This window comes from Pelobates fuscus, chromosome 8 (genome assembly GCF_036172605.1).
Source record: "Pelobates fuscus isolate aPelFus1 chromosome 8, aPelFus1.pri, whole genome shotgun sequence".
NCBI lineage: Eukaryota > Metazoa > Chordata > Amphibia > Anura > Pelobatidae > Pelobates > Pelobates fuscus.
In genome coordinates, this window is record NC_086324.1 from 13,924,686 (window position 1) to 13,938,434 (window position 13,749).

Genomic DNA, 13,749 nt, shown 5'->3' on the forward strand with positions numbered 1-13,749 from the left:
TTAGTTGTCTGTTGTGCTGCTTTTTACGCGCTGTGGCTATTGCTATGAGTTTGCCTCTGATTACTGGCTTGTGGGCTGCCCATAGGGTGATTGGGGAGGACACGGAGGGGTCATTCAGGGTAAAATATTCCTTAATGTCATCTGCTAGGGACGAGGTTATGAGCTTGTCTTGTAGGAGTTGTGAGTTAAGTTTCCAAGTCCAGGGGCGTGTCATGTTGGGGATTGAGAGGGTAAGGGAGATGTCGGCGTGGTCCGACCAGGTTATGTGACCAATGGAAGTGTGTGCGATTCTCGATGTTATGTTTGGGGAGATGAGGAAGTAGTCGATGCGGGAGTAAGTGTTGTGAGGGTGGGAGTAGAATGTATAGTCCAAAGTTGAGGGGTGTTGGGCTCTCCAGATGTCCAGGAGGTTGTGTGTGTGTAGGAAGTGGGAGAAGGGAGCGTCGTTGTGTGACGGTCTTGGGTCGTTCTGAGTTTTGGTGGTGCGGTCAATGGACGGGTGGTGTGTGGCGTTGCAGTCGCCACCTACAATGGTGAATGTGGCTTTGATCGTAGTGAGATGTGCTGAGAATGTTTGCCAGAAGGTTGCGTCTGGGGTTGTAGGGGCGTATAGGGAGGTGATGGAGTAGGTTGAGGAGCCTATTTTGCCTGTGAGCGTGAGGTATCTACCTTGTTTATCTGGGAAGGTTTGGATGTCGTTCAGGGGGCAGGATGCTTTAAGTATGATAGCCACCCCTTTGGTTTTAGCTTCTGGGGAGTTGGCGAGAAAGCTGCGGTTGTAGTGTTTGTTCCTGAGTGGGAAGTGTTTGTGGGGGGTGAAGTGTGTCTCTTGGAGTAGGAGAATGTCTGCTTTTTGGTTGTGTGCCCATCGTAATAGGGCATGGCGTTTTTTGGGGTTGTTAAGGCCCTTAGCGTTAATGGAGACACAGTGTAAGTTGAGTGGCATGGTCAGGAATGGTCTGGTCAGGTGTCGTAGCGTATGAGGGGGGTGTTGGACTGGTCAGTGGGGAGGAAGGGAGGAGGTCTGGGCCCGGGTGGTCCCAGAAGAGCAGCAGGAGGATTTAGAAGACGGGTAAGGTGTATGGGGAGGGGGGTAAACGTGCTGGTCTTACGTCAATTGCCAGCAAAGGTGAACTGTGGTACCGGGGGTCTCACTGGTCAGTGTAATCGGAGACCGGCGGTACGGAACAGGTTATGTGGGGGGAGTAATGGTCGTTCGTCTGAGAGTGGGCGGCAAACGGCAAATAGGTTCGTATGGGCAGTCTTGTCTTAGTAAGGAACCGGGGAGAATGAAACCTGGAAGGTAGGCTTCTTAACTATGTACAATGGAGTTTAGAGGTTGTCGCGTCTTTTGTGTTTGGCTTTACCCTTCTGTTACTTTTCTGTTTTGTCCGGGGGGGGGGGGAGGGGGACACACAGGAACAAGTTGTGGGAACAAGTTGTGGGATACAATAAGTGCCCTGCGAAATAAGCATTTTTAACAGTTATCACAAGTTATTACATATATCACAAGGAGCTGTATGGCATGCGTGTAAGATAAGAATAGTTTGGGTTGTCATCATGTATCTATACTTGATCAGCCAAGATTGAAACTGCTTCCATTCCTTAAGTGGGTGGAATGTCAAAGTATCAAACCACTGTAGTTGTGTGTGGCTGGGAAATACCTCCCTGCAGGGGTCCCTGCCTTTGACCTCCCTATGGTTTGTCAGGCTTTTTCATCCTGTCTTAAGCTACTGATCAATCAGTAGTCAATATTTTTGTCTGAGATTGTCTGGGGCAGGGTGGCACTGACCTGGCTGATCATTCTTTAGGTGTGGGTGGTCCGGCCAGGCCGGAGGGTCGTGTTGCCCCGGTCCCAGTCTCTCTGGGGACGTGAGGGGCTATAGTGCCTCCCGTGAGTGTCTGGGGTCATTGTAGTTGACGGGGAATGTCTTTTCTGAGTGGCTCTAGGCCGTCGCGGCCCGCCGCCCCCCCCCCCGTCCCGTGGGGGGGGGGGGGGGGGGGATGGCCGCCAGGGCCCAGACCATCTGTAATTTACTGTCTACGCACTCCCGTCCTTCAGCCAGGTCGCGTGCTCTGTGATTCAGGGGAGCCGTTACCTTGTCTGTTACTGGGCCTCCGCAGCCCGCCACCCCCCACCCCCGTTGGGAGGAGGGGGGGGGAAGGCCGCCAGAGTCCCACTGTGTTCCATCAAGCCCGCCTCCCCCAGCCCCCCCAGTGCTTCAAGTGAGGTTGTGTGTGAGCCACATGGTGCATATATCATATCATGTCATCCCTGCCCGAGGCCGTCGCGGCCCGCCGTCCCCCCACCTCAGAAGAGGGGGGGGAGGGGGGACCACCAGGGCCCCGGGTCCCTCCACCCTGTCCATTTCCCCCCACCCCAAACAGTAGGAATAAGGCAAAAAAGGTTGTCCCCGCTGTGATCTTACTGTAGTCCCAATGTACTTAGAGTTTTCACAGTTCGATCTCTATCAGCCGGGTCTTGGGGTGTGAGTTGGAGTGCTTCATCGCTGGGTGAGGTCGCCTTCATCTGCGGTTGTGGATGATGGACAGCATCTTGTGGATCTTGGGGTGGGTCGCTGGAGCCTGTTGTGGCCGCAGGTTGAGGTCGGTAGGCCGGTATGCCTCAAGGCCGGCAGCAAGGGTAGCTGTGGTGGGTGGTCGCGTCTGCTGGGATAAGGCCCTGGTGATGCTGAGTGAATGAGTCCTGAGGGCCAGAGGGCAGGTATAGGTGTTGAGTGCATTTTGGCAGGTTCTGGGGTTTGCGGTTAGGTCGTTAGTTTCGGCTTGGCAGTGCTGATGGCATTAGTTCTGTGTGTCCGGGGTCGGTTAGTAGGGTGGGCTTGAAGTGAAGGTGCCATGAGTGGAGCCAAGACGCGGCTGTGACAGTGGGCTTCGGTTTAGGCTGGAGGCTGTCTAGGGCGTTGTCTTCTGTCGCGTTCCCTTTGTGGCTGTTGGTCCCATGGTCCGTGTTGGGCCGCTGGTTGTCGTTGCGGGGCAGCGTTTGAGTCTAGGATTAGGTCTTGGAGGCCTAGTTGCGTAGCGAATTCTTGGGCTTCCGATGGTCTGTATAGCGTGTATGTGTGGTTGTCTCGCCGCACCATAAGTTTGAAGGGATGGCCCCATGAGTAGCGAATTCTCCGTGCCTGGAGGGCTTGGGTCAGCGGTTTAAGTTCTCTGCGTTTGCGGAGGGTCGTGGGTGCTAGGTCTTGGTATAGTTGCACCGTGTGGCCTTCAATCTGCAGTGGGGTCTCTCTGGTGGCCCGCATGATCGCCTCCTTAATGTGGAAGTAGTGGCAGCGAACTATAATATCTCGGGGTTGCGATGTGCCTGCTGTGGGTGGGCGACGGGCTCTGTGTGCCCTGTCTAGGATGAGGTCGGATGGCCGAGGCGTCTGGCAGCAGGCTGCTGAAGGCCTCAAGGAGCATGGCGTTAAGGGTTTCTGGTGCAGCGGATTCAGACAGGCCCCTTATGCGAATGTTGTTTCGCCTTGACCGGTTATTAAGGTCTTCTTGCAAGTCTTCCAGGTAGGCTATTTGCTCTTGCATGTCTTTAAATTTGTCTTCATGGTTGGAGGTTATGGCGGTAACGTCAGCCATTTTGGATTCTAGCGTGTGTGTGCGCTTAGTTAGGGCGGTCAGGCCTTCATTGATTGGGGCCAGATGCTTAGTAAGTTCATCTGCCACTAGGGATTTCATGTCTGTGAGTAGTTCCTTGAGGTCTTGCCTGGTTAGGGGTGATGTCTCCTTCCTATGGCTAGTAATGCTGGTGTCAGAGTCTGAGTCCGAGGCCTGCATGCTGTGTGCGCATGGCGCCTCTCTGTCTGACCTGGTTCTGAAGATTGGTGCCACGGCCGTTCCGGACTTGGATTTTCGTCCGCCTCCCATTTCAGCTTGCTCCGGTGTGGGTCGGGTATGCAGTGCTCGGTTCACGGGTGGATTGCCTGTGTTAATGCCCGTTTTTTGTGCTTAAGTTGCGTTTGCCGCCACGGAGCTCTCTCAGACCGCGGCCATCTTCATCGGCAGTCAGGCTCCGCCCCAAGACTTTTCTATCTTAATTACCAGGGCTCAAAATTTCCATTAGCTATTGGCAAGTTATTATTTAGCCATGGTTAGTATGCTCGCTTTGGTTTGCAGTAGCGAGTAACTATTAAGACCTGGCTCGTAGCATAGTACTGCACATTTTAAGCCCTGTTTATTACAGTTGTGTATTTAGGGGATGTGCTTTGTACGCTGCTTTTAAAAGGTGCTTCTCTACTGTATAGAACATTTAAAAAAAAAAAAAAAGAATTCCCTTCTAAAGTGCCAACATATACCATTGTGCTGTACAATGACATGATTACGTAGTGGGAGCAATATCGTTCACTTTTACCTGCGTAAACTGAACAAAGATAATTATGTCAACAAGTCACCCTTCTAGTCTTTCATGTGTTCTCTGAACCCAATTAATTCTAGCTTAGAGTTAATATTAAGCAGCAGCTTATAGAATACGTCACCCATTTCTTGAGTGTTTCCTACTGACTATACCATAGCTGTGTGTCCCATAAGTGGTATATATATATATTTTAAATTCTTTCTTTCATTTAAATATCTGCAATAATTTTATGAGTATAGAAATCCTCAAATACATTATATGGACAAAAGTATTAAGACACACCTCTTAATGATTGAGTTCAGGTGTTTCAATCAGACCCATTGCCACAGGTGTATAAAATCAAGCACCTAGCCATGCAGTCTGCATTTACAAAGACTTGTGAACGAAATGGGTTGTTCTGAAGAGTTCGGTGAATTGAAGTACTGATAGGTTCCACCTTTGCAATAAGTAATCCCTGCTTGATATTCCTCAGTCAGACTGCAAGTAATATTATTGAAAACTTGAAGCATTTAGAAACCGCAGCGACTGGGCCACAAAGTAGAAGACCACGTAAAGTCACAGAGTGCTGATGCGCATGGAGTGTAAGTGCCATTGCTCTGCTGATTCAAAGAGTTGAAGAGTTCCAAACTTTCACTGGCATTAATATCAATACAAAAACTTTGCGGCGGGAAATTCATGGAATGGGTTTCCATGCTAGCCTGCTGTCACCTGTACAATGGCAAGCGTTGGATCAAGTGGACTCTGCAGCAGTGGAAACGTACTATGGAGTGATGAATCACACTTCTGTTTTGTGGTCTGATGAGTGATCTGGGTTTGATGGATGCCATGGAGAACGTTACCTGCCTGACAGTTTTGTGCAAACTGTAATGTTTGGTGGAGGAAGGATAATGGTATGGGGCTGTTCCTCAGGGGTTGGGCTTAGGCCCCTTACTTCCCGTAGAAGGAAATCTTAAAGGGACACTCCAGGCACCCAGACCACGTCTGCTCATTGGAGTGGTCTGGGTGCCAACTCCCACTACCCTTAACCCTGCAAGTGTAATTATTGCAGTTTTTCATAAACTGCAATAATTACATTGCAGGGTTAACTCCACCTCTAGTGGCTGTCTACTAGACAGCCACTAGAGGTCACTTCCTAGTTTGTAGCACAGGTTTCCTGTGCTAGAGCGTCGCTGGACATCCTCACGCTGTGTGAGGACCTCCAGCGTCGCTCAAAACCCCATAGGAAAGCATTGAAATGATTTTTCAATGCTTTCCTATGGGGAGACGTAATGCGCATGCGCGGCATTTCCGCGCATGCGCATTAGGTCTCCTCGGCCGGTGAGCGAGATTAGTCTCGCCCACCGGCCGATGTAATCACTAGGAGGAGCATCGCGGAGGCGGAGACAGCGGCGAGGGACATCGCCGCTGTCCCAGGTAAGTCACTGAAGGGGTTTTCACCCCTTCAGTAACCGGGGATTGGGGGGTGGGAGGGAGAGGGACCCTCCAGTGCCAGAAAAACGGATCGTTTTTCTGGCACTGGAGTTTCCCTTTAATGCTTCAGCATACCAAGACATTTTGGACAATGCTATCCTAATTATGAGTGCAGCCGCTATTGGTTTTGAAGTGGTTTGACAAAAAGGTAGGATTCCAAGCACCCAAAGACCTTTTCACATGGGACGCATTCATTTAAGCATTTTTTTTTTTGTGTCAAATCAATTTTTATTTCGTTTTCCAAGGTAACAAAAGAGATACAGTAATTACATGCATGTTCTGTACAATGGTCATATTTGCAAACAGTTAAATATGAGGTTGGCAAACCGTAAACATTAGTGGGGTAAGTTTAGTGACGTTAAGGTTCACTTGGTAATTCGTTTCTGAAGGTAGGTCGAGCTCTGGCAAGCAAGTACACGGTACATTGAAGAGTAACCACCCAGACCTGGTTTCAACCCACTTTCCCATGCTTCAGGCTTTGTGTGTGAGCTCAAAGATTAGAAACCGGAGAGGTATAAGTGTTCCTATGCTGATGTTTTAGTGAGTGTGTGTGGCACAATTTAAGGTAGGATTCTCCTAAAGTGACTGTCGGTTTAGCTCTGGTAATGGTTTGTTCATACATGTGGACAAGCGCCTGAGATTATTATCCCGTGTTCTGCCCAATCTCCGTCCCTTTGGTAAATAGGTTAAGTTTCACCTCGGTCTGGGTATTTTGTCTCTTGGTTTATCCGTGTCCAGTGTCTATGGGGGATAGCCTGACGTCTATCAGGACCGAGTCTCGACCTCCCTCCCCCATATGGGGCCTTTCGAACCTTTCGGAACATTAAGTGTCAGGGTCAGTCCTGTCGGTGGGAGGTGGTAGCTTTGGCGTTTCCTGCTGTGGTCGTGTCTATCTCCCTGGTTGGATCCCAACCTGTCAGGGTTGTTCCGTCTCTCGTCTGGTATGTCGGGGAGTGGGGGGGTGTCCAGTAGGAGGTGGTTGTGGAGGGGTAGGGGGTTGGGGGGGAAGGGCAGGTGTCGGCGTGGCCTTGGGCCAACAGTCCGGGTGAGGTCCCCATTGGCGTGCACTAGTCTCATGTTCGGACAGCGTACGATCGTGGCCACACGTCTATTCGTACTGGGCCCAGTCCCCCGAGCCCGGCATGCCCCTGTGCCCTTATGCTCTTCCCGTAGAAATGTAAAGCCTCCACGGGTACCACTGTAGGGCGCACTTGTCCGAGCGCCCCTGCAGGGAAGCAGTCAGTATTTCCATATCATAAATTGATTCTACTTTATCAACCCATTGGCTGAAGGTGGGTACCGAAGCCCTATTCCAATGCAAGGGGATCAGCGCTTTTGCGGCATTCAGCATATGGATGGTCAGTGAGTGTTTATATTTCTTTGTGGGGACTGATGTGTGGTGTAGGAGAATCGTCATGGGTAGTAGGGGAAGGTTGCTTCCAGTGATTTCCTTAATTTTCGAGTTGATCTGCAGCCAGTATGGCGCTATTCGGGGACATGACCACCATATGTGCAAGGTCGTTCCCATAGCCGAGTTGCATCTCCAGCATGAGCCCGTGTTGTTGTCGTCGAAGTGTCTCAGGATATCGAGCGTGCGGTACCAATGGGACAACAATTTATAGCCGGTCTCCTGGAACTTCGAACTAATGGAGCATTTATGGGTGAGTAGTACTATCTTGTCCCATTCTTGTTCTGTGAGTTGCGTACCGGTTTCCCGTTCCCATTTGCCTCTGTATCCTACGGGGCTGTTGTCTATGGTCCTCCGAAGAGTCCTGTATAGGAGTGATACCCCGTGGTCTATGTGAGCTCGGTTTGTGCATAACCGCTCGAAGCTTGTGAGTTGTCTGTGAAGGTGGTTCTGACCCGCCATTCTAGCAACATACGTCCGCACCTGGTGATAGCGGAATTCGTCCAGCTGTGTGGGTCGTGTATCTCCCAGTAAGTCGGGCAGTGGTCTGAGTGTTCTCCCTGTGCACCACCGTCCCACATAAATCCAATCGGGTTGCTGAAAGCCCTGGAAAGCTGCTGGGGGTAAACCCCCCGCCAAATCCGGGTTGTGGGTGATGGGGGTCAGTGGGTTCGGTGAGGTCGTTAGTTGCTGAGTGTGGCGGGTTTTGCACCAGGTCTTAAGGGTCGCGTCAATCATGGGGTTGTCTGTGCGTAGCTCCGGGAAGGTGGCTCGTCCCAACCACAGTCTAGAGGGAAACTGGCCTTGTGTTTGCTGGAGTTCCATGGCTACCCATTGTTTTGGACTGTCACTGACATGCCAGTCCACTATTCTGTGCAGATGTGTGGCTTGGTAGTATGACTGAGCCGACGGTAGTCCCAGCCCGCCGGCCAACTTAGGAAGTTCCATGACTGTCCTACGGATGCGTGAGGCTCTGTGATTCCATACAAACCCGCGAATGGTCGAGTCCGCTTCCTTGAAGAACGAATGTGGTATAGATATCGGCAGGGTGGCGAAGAGGTAAAGCAGCCGTGGCATCGCATTCATTTTGACCACGTTAATACGGCCAAACCAAGTGATGTAGCTTGTCGTCCAACGCTGAAGGTCTTGCTTTATGCACTTGAGGAGGGGAAGGAAGTTCAGTTGGTAGACCTGCGATAGGTTTTTCGGTAGCCAGGTACCTAGGTAGCGCAGTTTCACCGCGCACCAGGAGAAGGAGAATTGGGCACTAAGTCTGCGGACGTCTTCTTCGTTCCGCATTATTGGCATAGCTTCCGACTTATCCAGGTTGAGTTTCAGATTGGAGACCTGTCCAAACCTGCGGAATGCCTGTAGAAGATTGGGAACGGAGATCAAGGGTTGTTCAAGGAAGAACAGCATATCGTCGGCATATGCCGCCACTTTGTGTTACACCTTACCTATGCGAACCCCCGTTATGCCCCCATCCCGTCTGACCGCCTCCAAGAATGGCTCCAGGGAGAGGGCAAACAGGAGGGGGGACAGGGGACATCCCTGGCGGGTTCCGTTACGTATGGGGAACGGTTGTGACAGGCCTCCGTTCACACGAATCCTGGCGGTCGGTGTCGAGTACAGGGCGGAGATCCAGGTGCGCATATGCGTCCCAAAGCCGAAATGTCGTAGTGTTTCATTTAAGTATATCCAGTCTACTCGGTCGAACGCCTTTTCGGCGTCTGTCGAGAGTAGGACAGTGTCCCGGTCTTTGGATCTCGCATAGTGGATAATGTTTAATGCGCGGATAGTATCATCTCTAGCTTCCCGCCCTGGAATGAAGCAGACCTGATCCGGGTGTATGAGGTCCGGCAGAATCCGGGACATTCTCAAGGAGAGAGCCTTTGTGAACAGCTTCAGGTCGGCATTAAGCAGTGAGATCGGCCTGTAGCTGGAGCAGAGTGAGGGGTCCTTCCCTTCCTTGGGGATCACTGTGATCGTCGCGCCAGGGTGTCTGAGGGGAAGGCTCCGCCGTCTCGTATGGCATTGAGGCTCGTCAGAAGCCTGGGCAGAAGAACCTCCTGGAATGTCCGCAGGTACGTCAGAGGGAGGCCGTCTGGGCCCGGCGCTCGATGTGGTTTTGAATGTTTCAGGGCTGCCGTAAGTTCTACCAGGGTCAAGGGTCCATCCAACTCCTCTGCGAGGTCCGGCGTGAGTTTACGTGTGACGGTTTGCGATAGGTAGTCCGATACCCTCCGGCGGTGTAGTCTTGCCGTGTCCCCTGTTTGAGCCTGGGACTGGTGGTAAAGGTCCCTGTAGTACTCCCTGAAGGCTTCCATAATTCCCTCCGGCATCCTTGTGGATTGTCCCTGTTGAGTGCGGATTTTGTGTATGTGCTGGGATCTCCTCTTCTCCTGAAGCATTTTCGCTAAAAGTCTGCCGCTCTTATTGGAATGCTCATAGAAAAATCTCGCAGATTTCCGCAGGGTGTGTAGCAGGCCCTGAGACAGGAGATCCGCTAGTGCCCTGCAGGCTTCTGTGAGTTGTAGGTATACATTGTCGTCTGCGGAATTTTTGTGAGAGTCCTCTAGGCTGTCTATCTTTTTGATGAGGTCAGAGATGTCCCTGTTCCTGTTTTTCCGACGCTGTGAGCCAAGGGCTATGAAATGTCCTCGGATGACACACTTATGTGCCTCCCACAGCGTTAGGGGGGACACGTCCTCCGTGGAGTTCGTGTCGAAGTAGTCGGTGAGTGTCCGGCAGGCTGATGTCCTGGCCTCCAGATCATCTAGAAGGGTCTCGTTGAGTTTCCAGTGGCGCTCCACAGGTCTATACAGCGGGGATCTCATCCGGATCAGGATAGGCGCATGGTCGGATTGATGCATTATTCCAATCTTTGCGTCTTGGAGGTGGGTCAGTCGTTCTTGAGGCAAAAATACATAATCGATTCTGCTATAGCGCTTGTGGACCGCGGAATAGTACGAAAAGTCCTTGTCATCTGGGTGTGCGACTCTCCAGCAATCTTGGAGCCCTGATCTGGCTAAGGTGCATCGCATTGAGCGCAGGCAGTGTTCTGGGATCGCGCTTGTGCCGGTTGAAGAGTCCACGCTTGGATCAAGCGGAGCGTTAAGATCACCAGCCATGACCAGCAGGCCTTCCCTGAATCTCTCAAGTTTGGCCAGGGTTTTAGCTAGGAAGACGTGCTGCCTACGGTTAGGGCTATATACGCATGCAAAAGTATAGGGGGTGTCAGCAATGGTACCCTTAAGGAAGATATAGCGACCACCTGGGTCCTTGCATGTTTCTTTGAGATTAAACGGTATCGTGTGTGCGAATAAAATCGCCACCCCTGTCTTTCGTGCGTCTGGGTGATTTGCAAAGTAGCCCTGAGAAAAGCGTCTGTTTATCAGGGTCGGCGCATCTCTCTCTCTGAAGTGCGTCTCCTGCAGGAACGCAACGGACACTCTCTCTGCCCAGAGCCTACGGAGGAGTTGCGCGCGCTTCTCGGGTATGTTGAGCCCACGAACATTGTGCGACCACAGTGTAAGCTGCGCCGGTCGAAACTGTGCCATGCCCGATTGATGCAGGGCCCTCACTCAGGTGTAGCGTAGGCCGGGGGGGAGGGGGGGGGTTAGTCTGGGAAAGTGTAAACGTCCGGGGTTGGGTAGTCCGTGAACGTGGTAATAGCAACGTCGAACCTCGGTCAGGTAAGGTTGTTCGGGGGCCGTCTTTGGGTCGTCTCTCCGAACTCTGGCCGGTATTTACAAAGTAGGTCAGTTGCGTGGGGTGCGTGGAAGGCTCCCTACCGGGTATGTCGTCCCTCTGTGTAGGTTGTGTAGTCAGCAGCCTCCATCGGCTCCCTCCCCGCCGGTAGTATCAGCTGTAGGGTAACATTTTTCTGTCCCGTGGGTCCCTCCATCTCGGGTCGCATGGGGAACAGTCGCCCAACCCAGACCCCGCTCGCGTAGTGCGCTAAAGTCGGTGGTCATCTACTTTGTGGGGTTCTCCAACTCATCGGGCCTAGTTCATTTTAGTCGTGTTATCTGTCTAAGCCTTCAGTCAGCTGACAGTGTGTCGGACCTCTATCCAGCTCCCTCCCTTCCGGTGGCATAACTTCCTCCGCTTCCCTCCATGTGGTGTCTCATACATAGGGCCCTTAACGTACATTGCTAGGTACAATGATAGCTTAACAAATAACCAGCGCCTATTCGGTGCAACGTTAACAATACAGGAACATATTAAACAGTGTCATTCCGTGATCCCCCCAGAAACGCCGTCACCCCGCGCCCTGCCCAGCCAGGTTGCCGCAGACTGTTGGTAGGTGGCAGAGTCTGGGTTGGGCAACCGGGGCGGGGTGGGTGCGTGTCCTGCCCCCATAAACCCCCTTCCCCGACTGCAGCCCTCCCCCTCCCGGTCCCCGTGCGGTTTCCCTTGTGGCCTTTTTTTCTCGGGTAGGACAATCAAGCCTCTATGCAAGCCTGGGGAACCTGCCGTCCCCACTCCAGAGAGTCCCAGGGTTTTGTGATAGACAGCAGTCCGCAATCGCTTAAGTCTTTCAAGGGACTGTCTCATAAACACCAATCCTCAGGGGTATCCCTTCCCAGTCCCAGTCCCCCCGCCCAAACCTCTCTATCTTCCCGGGGGTAGAGATAAGACCCGAGGTGCGTGATTCCTGGGTGACCTGGCTTGTGCTGCTTATTCCCCTACTTTACCCCTCCCAAACCTTCTAATGATACCCTCGGGGCTTCGGGGAGGCAATGGCCTGGTGAGGTGGGGGGGTGGTACATACCCTGGCGGGATTGTCTCTGCGTCCCTTGGCCGCCGTGTGTCCTTCGGGTTCATGGGGGGGGTGGGGGTCGCCTGGGTCCTTCCCACTGATCATCCGGTAAGGCGTCAAAAAAAAATAATTGGCAGGTCAGCGCTGCGGGGTTCCTACGTCCCCGGGGGGGGTCTTGCTCCATTCACTCTTCCGGTGTCACAGGGCCGCCTCTGCGTTGGATCGGCCTCGAAGTTGCCCCTTCTCGGAGGATGTCTGCCGGTGTAATCGGGCCTGTGGGTCTAGCTGGTGGGTAGTCCAAGATCCAGTTTGGCACAGGTATGTCAGGCAGGTCCAGGGCCCGCAGGAAGCGTGGGATCTCATTCGGCCACTTCAGGACATGCCAGCGGTTCCCTACCCTGGCCTGAAGACTGAATGGGAATCCCCACTTGTATGGGATCCTCTTCTCTTGCAGTATGGAGGTGATTGGCTTCAGGGCTCGCCTAGCATCCAAGGTGAGAGTGGATAGGTCGTGGTACAGCGCTATTTGTGAGTCCAAGTATCGGAGTGAGCGTTGTGTCCGAGCCATTCTCATGACAGTCTCCTTCAGTTGGAATGACCGGAGACAGCAAATCAGGTCTCTGGGCTGGCCGTCGGGGCGTGGTGCTCTGAGCGCCCAGTGGGCCCTTTCAATGCCAAAGTCCGGCGGTGCTTCGGCGCCAAGGATTTGGGCGAACAGGCCTTCCAGCAGTTCCTTAGGTGTCTCACCTTCCGACTCCGGAACTCCCCTGACCCGGATATTGCAGCGACGGCTTCTGTTCTCCAGGTCTTCAACCTGGCGCCTCAGGTCCAGTAATATGTTGCCCTGTCTCGTGGCTGCTAGTTCCGCTGGTGTTGCGTGGCTTGTAATTGGGTGTCCACTCTTTGTTCCAGCAGTGTGAGGTCTTGCCTGACCGCGGTGATTTCTTCCCGGATGGCGGTTCGGAGTTCTGCCACGAGTTCCGTTTTGTCCCTGCGTGTCAGCATGTTAGCAGCTATCGCGGCCAGATCAGCGGAGAGCTGTGTAAGTGCATCTTCGGGGGATCCATACGTCGGGGATCCTCGTGCAGAGCCTGCGTAGCTGCTTGTGCCCGGGGAAGCGGGCGCCATCTTGCCTGGGCCGCGTGTTACAGCCAGCGGAATCGGCGTGGACAGATATTCATCCATTGGACCCGCAGGAGGTCCCGTAGAAGGGTTCGCCGGACCGGGGGTGGCCACACGCTTAGTTTTCCCCATCTGTGCGGGGGGAGATAAGGCTTATTTTATGTGCTTCGGCGGGTCGGGGCCTAGGAGCTCAGTGTGTCTGCGTCCTACTTCATGCTCAGCCGAGCCACGCCCCCCCTCATTTAAGCATTTTAAATACTCATATTTTGTGCTGGTACACAGGAACCAGCTGTGCTGAATCGATTAACCCTTTCATTGTCACAGTTCCTCTTTGCTGTCTGCAAAAATCTGTAACATTCTAAATATATTGTACATTAAAATTTTTTCCTTTGCTTTAGAATGTAAAAGGAACATTTGTCAGTAAAATGTCACCCTTAATGGTGAACTTGCCTTTTCCTTCTGCTGTAAAATGATTGGCCCTTATATATGTCACATTTATACACTGTCATTCCATTGTAAAGTGTATGTGTGGGAATACGCACTGCGGTGAGTTCGATTTGCAAGTAAGTTGTGTTTTTACTAATTCAAAAAAGGTGTGATGGGGTTTTA